Source organism: Ascaphus truei, chromosome 2 (genome assembly GCF_040206685.1).
Source record: "Ascaphus truei isolate aAscTru1 chromosome 2, aAscTru1.hap1, whole genome shotgun sequence".
Classification (NCBI taxonomy): Eukaryota; Metazoa; Chordata; class Amphibia; order Anura; family Ascaphidae; genus Ascaphus; species Ascaphus truei.
Genome location: NC_134484.1, coordinates 488,738,197 through 488,753,447, shown reverse-complemented (window position 1 = coordinate 488,753,447; position 15,251 = coordinate 488,738,197). Strand labels below are relative to the sequence as shown.

General features: G+C 43.2%; 1 protein-coding gene across 2 annotated transcripts in view; it reads right to left on the bottom strand.

Moving 5' to 3' along the window:
* LOC142488433 (uncharacterized) overlaps positions 1-15,251 on the bottom strand; it is a 219,638-nt gene that overhangs the window by 128,785 nt on the left and 75,602 nt on the right. The window lies entirely within an intron of this gene.

The following is a 15,251-nucleotide window of genomic DNA, read 5'->3' as shown; positions in this document are numbered from 1 at the left end:
ATTATCTAACCCTAGTTCAGGGTGTTGGAAACAATTCAGTACAAAGTGTGACCTCCTGTCACACCCAAGTATTTACATGGGAGAAACCATTTGCTTGTTCAGTGTGGGAAACAATTCAGTGTTAAGGGTCATCTCTTCAGAAACCAACAAATTCATGCAGGGAGAGGCCTTTCACATGGACAGAGTATAGGAAACGTTTCTTGGATGAATGACCTCACACACCACATGATTCTCACAGGGGAAATAATTTGCTTGTTCAAAGTGTGTTAAACCATTTTATACAAAGTGGGACCTCTTGTTACACCAGCAGATTTACACAAGGGAGCAACGTTTTAATTGTACAAAAGTTGGGAAACATTTCAGCCCTGAGAGGCACCTCAACACACACCAAACAATTCATAAAAGGGGATTACATCATAATCAATTCTGTAATAGGAGGACAGTCCTCAGACACCAAAGCCTTTATACAGGGGAGAAACCTTTCCCAAGTGCAGAGTGTATACAATGTTTCTCAGTAAGAAAACCTTGTCACCCAAGTGTGTACACAGGGTAGGTATCTATGTATCTATGTCTTTATTTACATAGTGCCATTAGTGTACATAGACTTCACAGCACTAATACACGTGACAGTCATATAAATAACAAATAATACAAATAAAACATAATGGGAAGAAGTGCTTCAGACATAAAAGTAACATTTAGGAAAAGGAGTCCCTGCTCCAAAGAGCTTACAATCTAATTGGTTGGTAGGAAGTACGTGCAGAGACAGTAGGAGGGCGTTCTGGTAAGTGTGTCTGCAGGTTGTAAATTATCAGCCATGGAGCTACTCATATGCTTCCTGAATCTGGCCTTGTTGAATTGATATATGTTAGTATGTTTGAATGTAAAAAGTTTTTTTTTTTTTTTTTTCCCTCTTAACTCTGTGCTGTTAATTGACCAAATGGAACAAGCTGACTGATTGGGGAGGGGGAGGGTCATGTGACTTTTTTTTGTGTATAATACTAACACCTTTGCTGCATTGGGCAGGAACTGCATTAGGCAGTGAGGCATTTCAAGTGAGGTTTTTAAGTGACAAAAACAGTTAGACTACAGTGTGACTAGAGGTGACTGGGGACTGCTTCTTTCTGCAAACTCTTTAACTCAAGACAACAAACGGTAAGCTATTCAGATCACACTATGATCCCATGCTTGTTAGCCTGCATAGTTTAACCCCCCACCCCTTTACAACTTCTTTCACTGCAGCCTCTCCCAAAACTGACTGCACAAAACACTGAAACCCTGAATTGACCCTAGCATTGCAATGCAGCAAAACACTTGACAAGGTACAGGCCCACCCCTGCTGTTTAGTCTGCACACACTCACTCTGCTCACAACAGCTCCTTGCAGCACTGCCTACCTCTGGCATCATGAACCTGCTATGTCTTCTAACTTTTTTCTTTCTCCTGGCCTCATGGAGATGTTACTCCCTCTATCCACTACAAACTCCTCCATCCTGGTCCACACCCAACATCACCATACACCCTGGACTACTCAAAAGCCTTGCACTCTCTACTGAATGTTGGTGGAGAACTCTAAAAACCAGCACACCAACCACCGCACACTCAAATGGAAAACACCACAAATTTACAACTTGCAAACAACTACCCAAATTTCTACTCATACTATTACTCTCTCTAGCAGGTGATGTTGAAACTAACCCAGGTCCTCCCATTTCAGCTCTGTCCCATGCCCCTGAGAATTCCACCTTTAAATTCCAAAAAGTGCTATCTGTCGCCCATATAAACATCCGGAGCCTGCTGCCCAAACTGGATGAACTAAGGGCATGGTGCCTTATGCATAAACCCAAAGCCGTCGTTCTTACAGAAACATGGCTATCCTCTAAAACCCCTGATGCAAATATCGCCATTCAGGGATACTCCATTTTTAGGAGAGATAGGTCAAAGAGAGGAGGAGGGGTGTTATTTTATATTGCAGACACCTTACAATTTACACTGTTACATTGCCCACCAAGTCCACCCTCTTTTGAAACTCTAGTTGGCAAAATCTGCCTCCCCTTTTCTAAGCCCATCTTGCTTGCTGGCATCTACCGCCCCCCTAAAGCCCCTCTACAATCCTTGACTGATATCACCCAATTTCTTGCCTCCATTTCCTCTCTGAATGAGAAGAGTGAGCTGCTAGTTCTAGGGGATTTCAACTTCAATTGGCTTGACCCTAAAAACCACAAAATCCAGATACAACTCAAGTCACTTAACCTATCGCAACTCATTTCCCAACCCACACGAATAAACCTGAAGTCGCATAACCATTCCTTGCTAGACTGGATTCTCTCCTCAAACCCCAGCAGAATCCAATCCTCTGGCATCCTTCCTGATATTTTCAGTGACCATGCAATAGTGTATTGTGTAAGGAAAATTAAACCGCCCCATTCAAGCCCTAAAGTTCTCCTCACTAGAACATTTAAAAACTTTAACCCACAACAGTTTCTGGATGACCTTACCAACTGCCCATGGCACAGAATCGATTTAATTCCTGACCCTGATTCTGCGCTCGACTATTTCCAATCCGAGTTCTTAAAACTCTGCGATTCCCATGCTCAACTACGCAGAATAAGGGTACGGGGTGCCCACCTTCCATGGGTTACACCTGACCTTATAGCACTCTACCAGTTCAGGGATGCCTTGTGGAAAAGCTACAAAGTAACTGGCACTACCAAGGATCTCAATCACTACAGATGCCTGCGGAACGTGTGCACAAGGCAAACAAGGTATGCAAAAGCACAATATTACTCTGACAATCTCCACCAAAATACATCAAACCCAGGTAACTTCTGGAAGGTTATCAACAATATATTCCAGGCTCCTAACCATCAACAACCAAGTAATATCACTAAGGGGGATATTACTTTGACAAACCCCACTGACATTGCAAATGCATTCAATGATTACTTTGTGGGGTGTGCCACTAACTTATTAGCGAGACGCAGCACAAACCCCAAACATGAATCTCATCCTGGGAGTATCCCTACAGTCCCACCCCCTTGCAACACTGCCCACAATTTTCAATTTAGCCCAGTATCTGAAGAGGAGATTACACAAGCGCTCCTCAAACTAAAACTAAGCAGCCAATGTGGACCCGACTTACTACAATCTAGGTTCCTACGACTTGGTGCCCCAGCCATTGCCAAACCAATTGCGTCCATAGTCAACTCTATCCTGTCTGCAGGCCATATCCCTAAGACCTGGAAAACTGCCAGAGTTGTCCCAATCTTCAAAAGTGGGGACAAAAACACTGTCTCAAACTACAGGCCAATCTCACTTCTCCCAATTCTATCCAAAGTTATGGAAAAATGTGTCCACTCCCAATTAAGCGATTTCTACACCAAGATAAATTTCCCTAGCCAATTCCAGTCTGGGTTTCGTCCAAACACTCCACCGTAACTACCCTGCTAAAAGTTTGCAATGAAATCCAGTGTGGAATGGAACGGGGACAACTCACTGGTGCAGTATTCCTAGATTTTGCAAAGGCTTTTGAAACAGTTGATCATGTTATCCTGCTTAACAAACTCCAGAGCTCTGGAATAGGGAAACATGCTTTAAACTGGTTTCAGTCCTACCTATCAGGAAGATCCCAACATGTGTCCATCTCAGGCTCTAACTCCAACCCCCTGGATATCACCTGTGGTGTACCGCAAGGCTCTGTTCTGGGGCCCCTACTCTTCTCAGTGTTCATTAATGATCTTCCCACAGCTTGTAAGGAAGCCTCAATACACATGTGTGCAGATGACACAATCCTGTATGCACACAGCCATAGCCTCTCTGACCTTCAACACATACTTCAGTCTGACTTTTTGAAACTCGAAAACTGGATTTCCCAAAACAAACTGTTTTTAAACACTGACAAGACTGTAACAATGGTATTTGGGACCAAGACTAAATTTGTAAAGCTTCCAGTGACTGAGCTCCTGATTAGAACAAACGCTACCACCACCCTAACACCTGTCACTAGTTTTAAATTCCTGGGCTTATGGTTTGACTCCCACTTAACATTCGGGATGCACATTGATACCCTGACAACCAAGACCTATGCCAAACTAGGGGTACTTTACAGGAACAAATCCTCCCTAAGTCTCCTGGTCAGAAAGCGTATTGCACAGCAGATGCTAATGCCAATTATTGACTATGGAGACATAGTATATGGCTCGCCTCCTCAAACCCACCTTAGCAAACTTGACACCCTCTACAATTCAATTTGTCATTTTGTTCTCCAATGCAACTATAACACACATCACTGCGAAATGCTCAAAGAACTAGATTGGTCATCACTAGAGTCTAGGCGCAAAGTTCACCATTCCTGTCTCACCCTCAAATACTTTCTGGGCAAGCTACCCAGCTACCTGAACAAGCTCCTCACCCCTACCACATGCAGTACCTATCACCTGAGATCAGACTCCAAAAGACTATTCATGGTCCCAAGACTCAACAAAGTATCCGGACGTTCCTCCTTCTCCTTCCGTGCACCCCAAAACTGGAACAACCTACCAGAGACTCTCATATCCACCACCAGCTTAAGTTCTTTCAAATCTAAGGCTGTCTCACACTTTAATCTGGTCTGTAACTGTTTCATACGCTCATAATATATATTTTCTTTAACTGTGCATGCAATGTCTTGTATATAATGTAAACCTTGTTCATTTATGTAACTGTATTTGTAACCATGTATTATTTTGTTTTACTCTGTGCCCAGGACATACTTGAAAATGAGAGGTAACTCTCAATGTATTACTTCCTGGTAAAATATTTTATAAATAAATAAAATAAATTAATTAAGCAAGGTGGGTCTTAAAGGTGGATAGAGATGGTACTAGTCAGATACTGCAGGGAAGGGCATTCAAGAGGTGTGGGGCAGTCAGTGAGAAAGCTTTAAGGCAGGAGAGGACTTTAGATACGAACGGGGTAGAGAGAAGACATCCTTGAGCAGAATGCAAGAGTTGGGATGGCGTATAGCAAGAAATTAGGGCTGAGATGTAAGGAGAAGCAGAAGAGTGTAAAGCTTTAACAGTGAGGAGGAGAATTGTGTGTGATACAGGATTTGATATGAAGCTAGGAGAGGGATTTCAGCAGGGGAGACGCTGAGACACATCTAGGAAAGAGTAGAGTGATTCTGGCAGCAGCGTTTATGATAGATTATAGGGGAGGCAGGAAGGCCACACAGCAGGAGGTTACAGTAATTGAGACGGGAGAGAATGAGGGTCTGTGTCAGAGTTTTAGCAGTTGAGCAACAGAGGAAAGGGCATATCTTTGTGTAAGAGATGTGTGCAGAGGTGCATAGCATGAGGCTCCCTCTGGGCTCCCGTTGACCCTGTTGGTTCCTCCCGGTTTCCCCTTCATTCCCGTACCTGCCGCTGCGGCTGTGACAGACAACAGAGAATGGGGAGGGCTGTGGGTGGGAACTGAGGCACGGAGCAAATTGCAATGGCGATCACATCGCTGACGGCTACCTTTGCAGGCACCGCCATCTTAGAGGCAATTGCATGTGTGCGAGATGCTGCGAATTCGCAGGACAATCGCGCAAATGGCAGCCAATAGGTAGAAGCTCCAAGCAGGGACTACATATCCCATGAGCCTCTGGGACAAAGTCACATAGCGCGTATCAGCCAATAAGACTCCTCAATCCTCCTGCTCTACAGATAGATACTTTTTGTTCGCTGCAAGCCATGCCAGTCGGAGCTGGGGCAAGGAAGGGGTAAGAGGCCAGATCTCCCCTATTGGGCCCCAGCTAGGCCATGACTCCCCTTTGTAGCTTGTGGTTGCTGCAGGGACACTGCCCAGTAGAACCAGAGCATAGGGACAAAGCTAGGACGTGGCTGCATCCTGGACCAGGGTGATCTGGGATCAGATCATCCATCTATGCCCACAGAGACTCTAAGGTGGTACAATCGAAGCAGGACCCACCCAACGTAGAGGCGGAGGCATCGCGGTTCATCGCTTCAGATCCGTGGATCCCATATTCATAATGAGCGCACAGATGTGGACAAATCCGGCAGGTATTTCATCTCACCAAGTGCACCAACCATACATGGGTTAGTGGGGCAGCGATGTCACACACACGTCGGAGGGTGATTGACTCCGTGGACAACAGAGTGTTGGGTGCTCGGGCATTTTAGTACTTGTGATTAAACCCCACGAGGGTGAGATCACAGTGCAGAGGGGGGCACGGTGAAGGGGTACGGCCCTGCGAGGCGTGTATGTTTTGGAATGTTATTATTAGTCTGCAGTAAAACTATTATACCTATAGAAGTGTGTTTTTTGTTTCAAACTTTTTTATTGTTGTCACAGGGTTAAACAAATTAGTAATATAACAGCGTTTCAAGGGGGTATCTTTACAGCATTTTTGATATACAGTACAAAGTCCCAGAACCTTGTACTCAAACAGAGTACTCTGTACTAATTCCAGAGATTCCTTAAACCATGAACCCTTTTTCAATTTTTCTTTGAAAGGCAGAGTCCCCTTGCATATCCCAGTAGAGATAAATGAAAGAATAGAGAGAGGAAAGGACAGAAGGAGAAGAGAGAAGAGGGAGGAGGAGGTAAGGAGGGGAGGGGGGATACTCATGGGACCGGGATAGCGAGTCCCCCCATCCCAACCTAGTGTTAAAATTTTTTTTCTTGTTCCAGGAATCATGAATAAAGTATTTCTCCAAGAGAAAATAGTGCCAGAGATTGTTGAATACATTACTCGTGATTTCCTATCTGATCACCGTATCTTCCAGGACAATGATCTGAAACACACCGCGTCTCCTGCCCATATTCTTGCTAGCGGTATCAACTGGGTTAAGATGCCACAGGAGTAAGTTCGGTAACCGTTTCTCATTGTTTTTTTATTTTTATTTTTTTTTCAACTTTATGTTTTATTCAGTTTTCAGATACAGCGGTTATAAAGCATAGTATAACATGTGTCAACTTCTTTGCTGTGTTTACTGCCACTTCTATTCACACATAAACACACTTACACAAAGACTCAGGGGGGGAAGGGGGGGACACACCAGGGGAGGGGGGGATGGGGAAGGGGGGGGTGGTGGTGAAGGTGGGGGTGGGGAAGGGGGGGGACCCTGCTGCCACCGCTACCGGTTCTGCCGTGAGCCGCCATTTTTCCAGACCTCTCGAACTCCACGTGCGTCCTAGCTAACCCCTTAGCCTGTCCGTCCTTTTGGTGCGACTACTGCCATGCGTTGAAGGAGAACTCACCTTGCGCTATCACAGCCAAATGGTGGCATTGCTCACCCCCGTGATGTCGGTTTGCGCCAGCCACGGAAACCAGACTTTTAGAAAATTTGAGCCAGTATCATTGACCTAACTTGTCAATTTCTCCATCTGGCAGATGAACCAAATTCTGTTCCGAATCTTATCTATCGATGGAGTCGTGTTTTGTTTCCACAATGCCGCTGTCTCGCATCTCATCGCTGTCGCAAAATGGGCGACTAGTTTATTTCCTCTCTCGACAGGCCCTCCAGTGGTTTATTTAATAGAAATAACCAGGGATCCAGAGGAATTTCGAGGCCCAAAATCCTCTTTAGCCATTTCTGTATTTGTTCCCAGATCGGGCGCAAACGAGGGCAAGACCACAGCATGTGCAACAAGTCCCCAGGCTCTCCACATTGTCTAGGGCACAAGGGGGAGTAACCTGGTACAAATTTAGATAACCTAACTGGGGTGAGGTACCACCTCATTAGAACTTTATATGAGTTCTCCTTCAATGTCGTGCAGATCGAGGTTCTTGCTGCCGCTTCAAAGATTTCTAACCAGTCCTCGTCCTCTGTGTCTCCCAGATCCCTCTCCCACTGTGTCATGTAGTCAAGTCTCTGTCTGCTCTCTCCAGGATCGATCACTTCCTTATACAATTTAGAGATAAGTCCCCGTGATGCGTGCCCACGTGCACAGAGCTTTTCAAAATTAGTCACGTTAGGACGGTTAGTGTGTTTGGTATAAAATGCCCGGATCTGGAGGTATCTGAAGAATTCTGTGTTAGGAATGCCCTTATCTGACTGAATCTGTGTAAATGTCTGAATAGTGATTCTGCCCTCCAGATCCCTCAGCCTCCCGTACCCACTCTGTTTCCAGAGTCAAAAGTGTCCTTCGTCCATCCCTGGAGCAAAGTCCGGGTTTCCAAATAATGGGGTCATCAGTGAGCTCCTCGTGGTCAGGGCGCATTTAAATTTGGTGGCTTCCCAGACTGCAAATGAGTTGATCATTGAGGACAGCGGTCTCGAGATCTGCTTTAGTCTTAAGTTTTGGGTACCAAATCAAATTCTGAATTTCTAGTGGGGCACAGATATCCCTCTCCAGCTCCACCCACCTACATAATTTCGGGTCTGTGTGCCAGTAAATAATTTGGGCCAATTGTGCCGCTCTATAGTATGAGAACACGCAAGGTACCGCCAGTCCGCCTGCGGATTTGGGCCTCACTAATGTTTTTGCTGGTATCCTAGCTTTTTTATTTTTCCAGATAAACTTAAAAATCTGGGCCTGCATGTTCTTGAGGTCTGCCCTCTCTAAAGGTATGGGGAGTGTCTGAAAAAGATATAGTAGTCTGGGGAGAAGGTTCATCTTTACGCTATAAATTCTTCCAATCCAGGAGATACCATACGTCGCCCACTCCTTCAACTCCTTTCTCAAAGATTGCAAGAGTTTAGGGTAGTTTGCCTTATATAACAACTTGACCACCTTTGTGAGATTAACTCCTAGGTATTTAATCGTTTTGGGTTGCCAATTCAAATTGAAGTTAATCTCTATTAGTTTTTCTGTGTCTTTTGGGAGGTTTAGGTTTAGCGCTTCCGATTTTGTTTGGTTGATTTTAAACCCTGAGATCGTATTAAACTTAATCAAAGAGGTTGTGTAGAGAGACCAGGGGCCTAGAGAGTGTCAATATAACATCATCCGCATATAATGCGATCTTGTACTCCTGAGAGTGGATTTGGATTCCTGTGATATCTTTATTACTCCGAATGTGAGCTGCAAGTGGTTCCATGCATAGGGCGAACAACAAGGGCGAGAGTGGGCAACCCTGTCTCGTACCACTTTTAATTTTCAGTGCGCCTGATGGGAATCCCTGATGGATTACCCGCGCTGTCGGGTTCGTGTATAGCGCTTTGATTGCCCAAGATACCGTGTCCCCCATTCCAAACGCTGCAACCATGGCATCCAGGTAGGGCCAGTCAATTCTATCAAAGGCTTTTTCAGCATCGAGGCTTAATATGATGCCCGGGATTTTATTGGCATTAATATAGTCAATGGTATCTACTATTCTTCTGGTGTTATCGGCCGCTTGCCTACCTGTGATAAAACCAACTTGATCCGTGTGATTCAGCCTAGGAAGAATTGAACTCAATCTATTGGCCATTAATTTGGAGTAAATTTTGATATCTGAGTTAATTAATGAGATCGGCCTGTAGCTTGGACAATTGGTGGGATCTTTGCCCTGTTTATGAATCACCGAGATGGACGCCTGCAGCATCATGTCTGAAACGGACCCCCCTGCTAGGATATGGTTAAACATCCGTAATAAGTTCGGGGACAGAATCCCTATATATTTTTTATAATATAGATTCTAAAAACCGTCTAGGCCCGGAGCTTTTGCAGGTTTAAGGTTTGTAACTACTTCTAGCAGTTCCTCCGCGGTGAACTCCTTTCCTAGAAACTCTCGCTCCAACCTTGTTATTTTCGGCAAACCCGAGTCCGCTAGGAATTTTTCCAAAGCTTTCCTCGTTTTATCGTTATGCCTCACCTTCTGCCCGTCGTATAATCTTTCATAATATGCTCTAAACTCCTCAACTATGTGTTTGGGATTAGTCAAGTCTCCCGTTCTAGTTTTAATTGAGTGGATGGTGTAGTTTTGTGGTTTGTTGCGAATTTTCCTAGCTAGCATGGTATCTGGCTTGTTCGATTTTTCAAAAAAATTTCCTTTTTGTCCAACTCAGTGACATTTCAGCCTGGGAAGTAAGGAGTAGGTTAAGTTCTATTCTTACATCCTTCAACTCCTTTAATGTCGTCTCTCTACCCGTTCGATTATGCAGTATAGAGAGTTCATGGAGCTTCTCTCACAGCTGAGTCATTTTGGCCTCCCTTGCTTTTTTTCTTCCTGATGCTATATTAATCAGGACCCCTCTCATTGTGGCCTTGAGAGCCTCCCATAAGGTGACATGGGACTCCACACTGCCTATGTTTGTCTTAAAGAATTGCGAAATCTCGTCTTTTATGTTTTGTGCTACTTCGGGGATCTTAATTAAAGATTCATTTAGTTTCCAGTTTGCTCCTGGGCTGGCCAATTTAATTTGAGAGCACCTCAGCTCAATCGGTGCGTGATCTGACCATGAAATATCATGGATTCCTGAGTAGGAGATCTGCGGAACCAGTCTATTTGATATGAAGAAGTAATCGATTCTACTGTAGCTGTAATGCGGGTGCGAGTAGAATGTGAAGCCTCTGTCACCGTTTCTCATTGTTTTAATTCACCTTCCCCCCCCTCCCCAATTCAAGATCTCCAGACTTGTTTTCCATTAAAGTGTAATGGGCAGGCCACAGGAAAATAGTAAGGTACTGTACTGTAGTATGGTAAGTGCAAGTAAGTATGATACAGGTAAGTATGGCACTCAAAATAACTATTTTATATCAGCTCTTCCTCTCCACTTTCTACTGTACAGTATACAGTATTAAGTATTTTAATCTGGTCTGTAACTGTTTCATACGCCCATAATATATATTTTCTTTAACTGTAAATGCAGTGTCTTGTATATAATGTATACCCTGTTCATTTATGTAACTGTATTTGTAACCATGTATTATTTGTCTTAACTTTGTGCCCAGGACATACTTGAAAACAAGAGGTAACTCTCAATGTATCACTTCCTGGTAAAATATTTTATAAATAAATTAAATCCAATACAGGATGTCTAACCTACATTAGTATAGTTATACAGTATATACAGTAGTTACAATACAGTATACTGTATACAGTATAAATAAGTGACTTACAGTACAGTAGTTTGGCATACAGTAGCTATACTGTTTATAGTTTGCCTTGCTAACATGTACCAGACAATTTGGTATTATGAGTATCCTTTCTTCAAGCAAGATCCATATTGTTTCAACATATACATATTGGAACTTTTCATTATATATTGGTAGCAACGATTCATAGAACATTGTTCTTTTTTTTCTCTCTAGCTGGAAGGTGGAGAGGGAGGGGAGGCTGTGTAAAAGTCACGGAACACAGCATGTCCCGCCCGGGAGGAAGGCTATGATCGGGACAGTACATGGGGATGTATGGGTGACATGGGGGGTGTTTGGGGGGGACATGGGTGTTTGGGGGAGACATGGGGGGTGTTTGGGGGAGGGCATATGGGGGACATGGGAGGGCATACGGGGGACATGGGAGGGCATATCTGGTGTATGGGGGGGGCATATGGGTTGCATGGGGGGGCATAGGGGGACACAGGGGGGTATCAGCCATGCGGTCACTCTCCCATAAACCTTATCATAGGAAACACACGGACTGATGAAACAAGGAAGGTTACACGGCGTTGAGCACAGTTGTAGTTAATAACACAAAAGCTGTTGTAAGTAGGGTTTTGGGTTTTAACCCCTTGATGACCCGCTTCAGCAGGCTCCGTTGTTTTAATAAATAGATATTATATTTTCAGCTTTAGTGTTAATTGTTATGTTCTTTGCGATGTGTTTTGTGTTGTTTGTCTGATTTTAACTTTTACAAGTTACACTATGATTTTTTTCTTGTCTCTGTCCCTATGTCACGGACCCCTGGAATGGAGATTTCCTTTTGATTGAACTATCTGGATCCTGTCTTCCCCTTATCTTTTTGGACTACATTTGTTGGACTTATTGGACACTTCCTTTTGGGCGCTGGTTTGTATCTGTTCACAGTTGTAGTTACGTTAGTAAATATAGCTAGTTAAGTTACAGGGTATAGGCTATAGGATCATACGCTCAGATTTATTAGTCTTAGTCGCTTATGGGGAATTAGAGATTAGGGATGGAGAGGTTGTATAGTTTATAGTTATATAGGTAAGTTGCTAAAGAAAGTTCGGAGATCTCGGGAAGATAAGTTATACAATATAAGTTATATGTCACATAAATTGTATGTTGTTACAGACTATGCTATATAATGTGATTTTGCAAATAATGTAAATAATAATATATAAATAGTGTTTATGGGGTATAAGGGCAGGCACAGGTGGGCATTAAATACACGCTTGGCATGTAACACATATAGTAGATGAGAGTTAGGTAAGAGATATGAACTAGGTAACGTTAGATAAGTAATAAAATCAGGGTTAGGCAATAAGTAAACAGAAAAAAGAGATACCTCGCTCTAACTCAATGTGCTTATTGTGTGCTGCCAGGGAATGGGACTGAAATGGACATATAGCAAATGGAATGTGTCAAAGAGACACAATCCACATAAAGACTCCCTTTACAAGGCGCACCACAGACCAAACGTTTATAATATAATGTTCGGTCTTACCAGGGTTATACACTAACAATTAATACTAAAAATAAAATAAAAAATGCTTTATTTATATTCTTATAATGAAATCTAAATGTGTTGTGAATGTTTAACTAAAAGTAGCAAGTAGGTGAATGACATCTACAGACAATAATGTGTATTCTCGTAGTTCAGATGTTAGAAAATCCCCTTTAATTAGAATAGGGGTGAGGAGGACAAAGACTCGTGGTCATATAGTCAATGATTAGAGTAATCTCTGAGTCTTAGCACATAGGTGTCCTACAAGCTATGTCGACCTATACACCTGGTACATATCTTAGTCCTATGATCTCATGGGTAAGTGTTTAGATTTATATGATCTCCATAGTAGGGTAAAATCAGTAGATCGTCTTAGCCACAGAGTGGATTTATGAACTGCATGGACATATGATATTGCCCATATACCGTGTAAATTGTTGTTACAATTGCAAATAGGTGTTCCAAAATGCCCCTCTCCTGATTCAGGTGGTATGCTGTTCCCAGTCACAGCATATCATAGGATCCTTGTACACATGTAAGTATGGTGTAATAACAGTATTCTGCTAAAACTGTCTTTACAAATAAACACAAACCCTGACGTGTATTTCAGTGTTTTAGTGTGTGTATACCCTATTTATGGGCTTGTGAGTTGCATGTACATTTAGTATTGCCCATGTATCGTGTGAATTGTAGTTACAGTAATACATCAGAGCTCCAAAGAGCCCCTCTCACGATTCAGATGGTATACTCTTGCAGATCATAATATATCATAAGACCAAAATTCGTGGTCATAAGTGGATCGTGTTAGCCATAAAACAGGGCTTATGATCTGCATGGACATACAGTGTTGCCCATATACCGTAAGAATTGTTAATACAATGGCAAATTAATGCTCCAGAAGACCCCTCTCATGGTTCAGATATTATGCTGTTGCAGATCACAGTATATCATGGGCCCCGTATATTCAGGTAAATATGGTGTAGTAACGAATTAAATGTACATTCAATATTGCCCCTTTATCCTGTAAATTAATATTACAGTGGCAAATCCGAGCTCCAGAGAGCCCCCCTTACAATGTAGGTGGTGTGTTCATATATTTCACATTATATCATAGGACCGTATGTTGTAGTAACGGTGTACTGCTGTGCCTGTCTTGGCAATGAAAGCTGAGTCATATATTGCACCGCTTCATAGTGGCGTCCATACTGCCAAATGGGTACTCATAAGAACTACTACGTCTGTATATCAAAAGTATCGGATGGATAGACCTTAAAAGCTTGCTGCCACACATTGTATAAACTTAAATATATCCGGCTAACCCGACGTGCGTTTCGTCGCTAAACCAGCGGCGACTTCTTCCGGCGTGGACGTTGCCACGTACATGTCCGCCCCTTTATACTTAGCAGTTGTCATAGCAACCGGATAGACGCTTTTTACGAGCCGTGCTCCCTAGCGGTTGTACTGAGGGAGCTGCTGAATAATGGTTAGTGATTGGACCCATAGATTTTGTACTTCTAAGTATCTCTAGAGTGTTTCTTTTCACTTATAAGTGTCACCTCATATTGAACCATATGGCAAGGGCTGCAATTTGATCTTATGTTTACAATGAGATCAAAAATAGGGACTTCTGGGGAGTGATCCTGTATTCAGAGGAAAGGGGTATATACAAAGCCCTCATTGATTCCTGAGGGGTATTGAGTGTGCAATAAATAGATCCACTTGGCCTCACACTGGAGAAGTAATCTATCCCATATTCCCCTTACGGATGCTTGGGGCAATATGATGAATGCCTTGAAAAGTTAAGGTGCTAACATTTCCTGCATGTTTCTCACGAACATGCCTAGAGACTGGGTTAGCCAGTAGGTTTCTAATGGAAACCAGATGTTCTAAAGTTCGCCTTCTCGGTTCTCTTTTAGTTTTACCCACATATTTAGCTCCGCATATACAAGTGATCAAATATATCACTCCTGTACTTTTACAATTAATAAAATCCTTAATTGTGTAGGTTTGAGTATTGTCCCAGTTGGAAAAGGTCTTACTTTCCTTCATATGGTCACAGGCCTTACAATTATGGCATTTATAAAAACCTTTTACCTTTAGCCATATATTCTGATTTTTTGTTTTTTTGTCTGGTATAGTGACTATGTACGAGGAGATCACGGATATTTTTGGATCTCCTCCAGACCACTGATGGTTTACTTTTCAAGACCACCTTCAAGTCATCATCATTTATGAGTAGATGCCAATATTTCCCCAATATCGCATAAATTTCTCTCCATTGACCATTAAAAGTGCTGATTGTCAAGGATTGAACTTCGGCTGAAGTGGATCCCAGTGGCAGGAACAGCAGGGAGCGAAGTAGGGGTCACAAGCAGAGATCCAAGGCAGGCGGCAGGTAGCGAAGTCCGGTAACAAGCAGGGGTCCGAGGCAGGCGGCAGGTAGCGAAGTCAGGAAACAAGCAGAGGTCGGCAACGAGGAAACTGGAACAGGATGATAGCAAAAGCTAACACAGCAGTAAACACAAGAACCTTGCAGGTGCTAAGGAACCAGTATAAACAGGCAAGGAGGAACAGGAAAGGGAGGTTTATATAGGCAGGCTGAGAGGTGGAGCACAGGTGCAGAGGTGTCAGGTAACAGGTTCTGGAATGTTCCTAGTTTAGCAGCAGCAATCCCGGTGGACAAGTTTAGGTACTGCAGGCTATAACAAGACATTAGA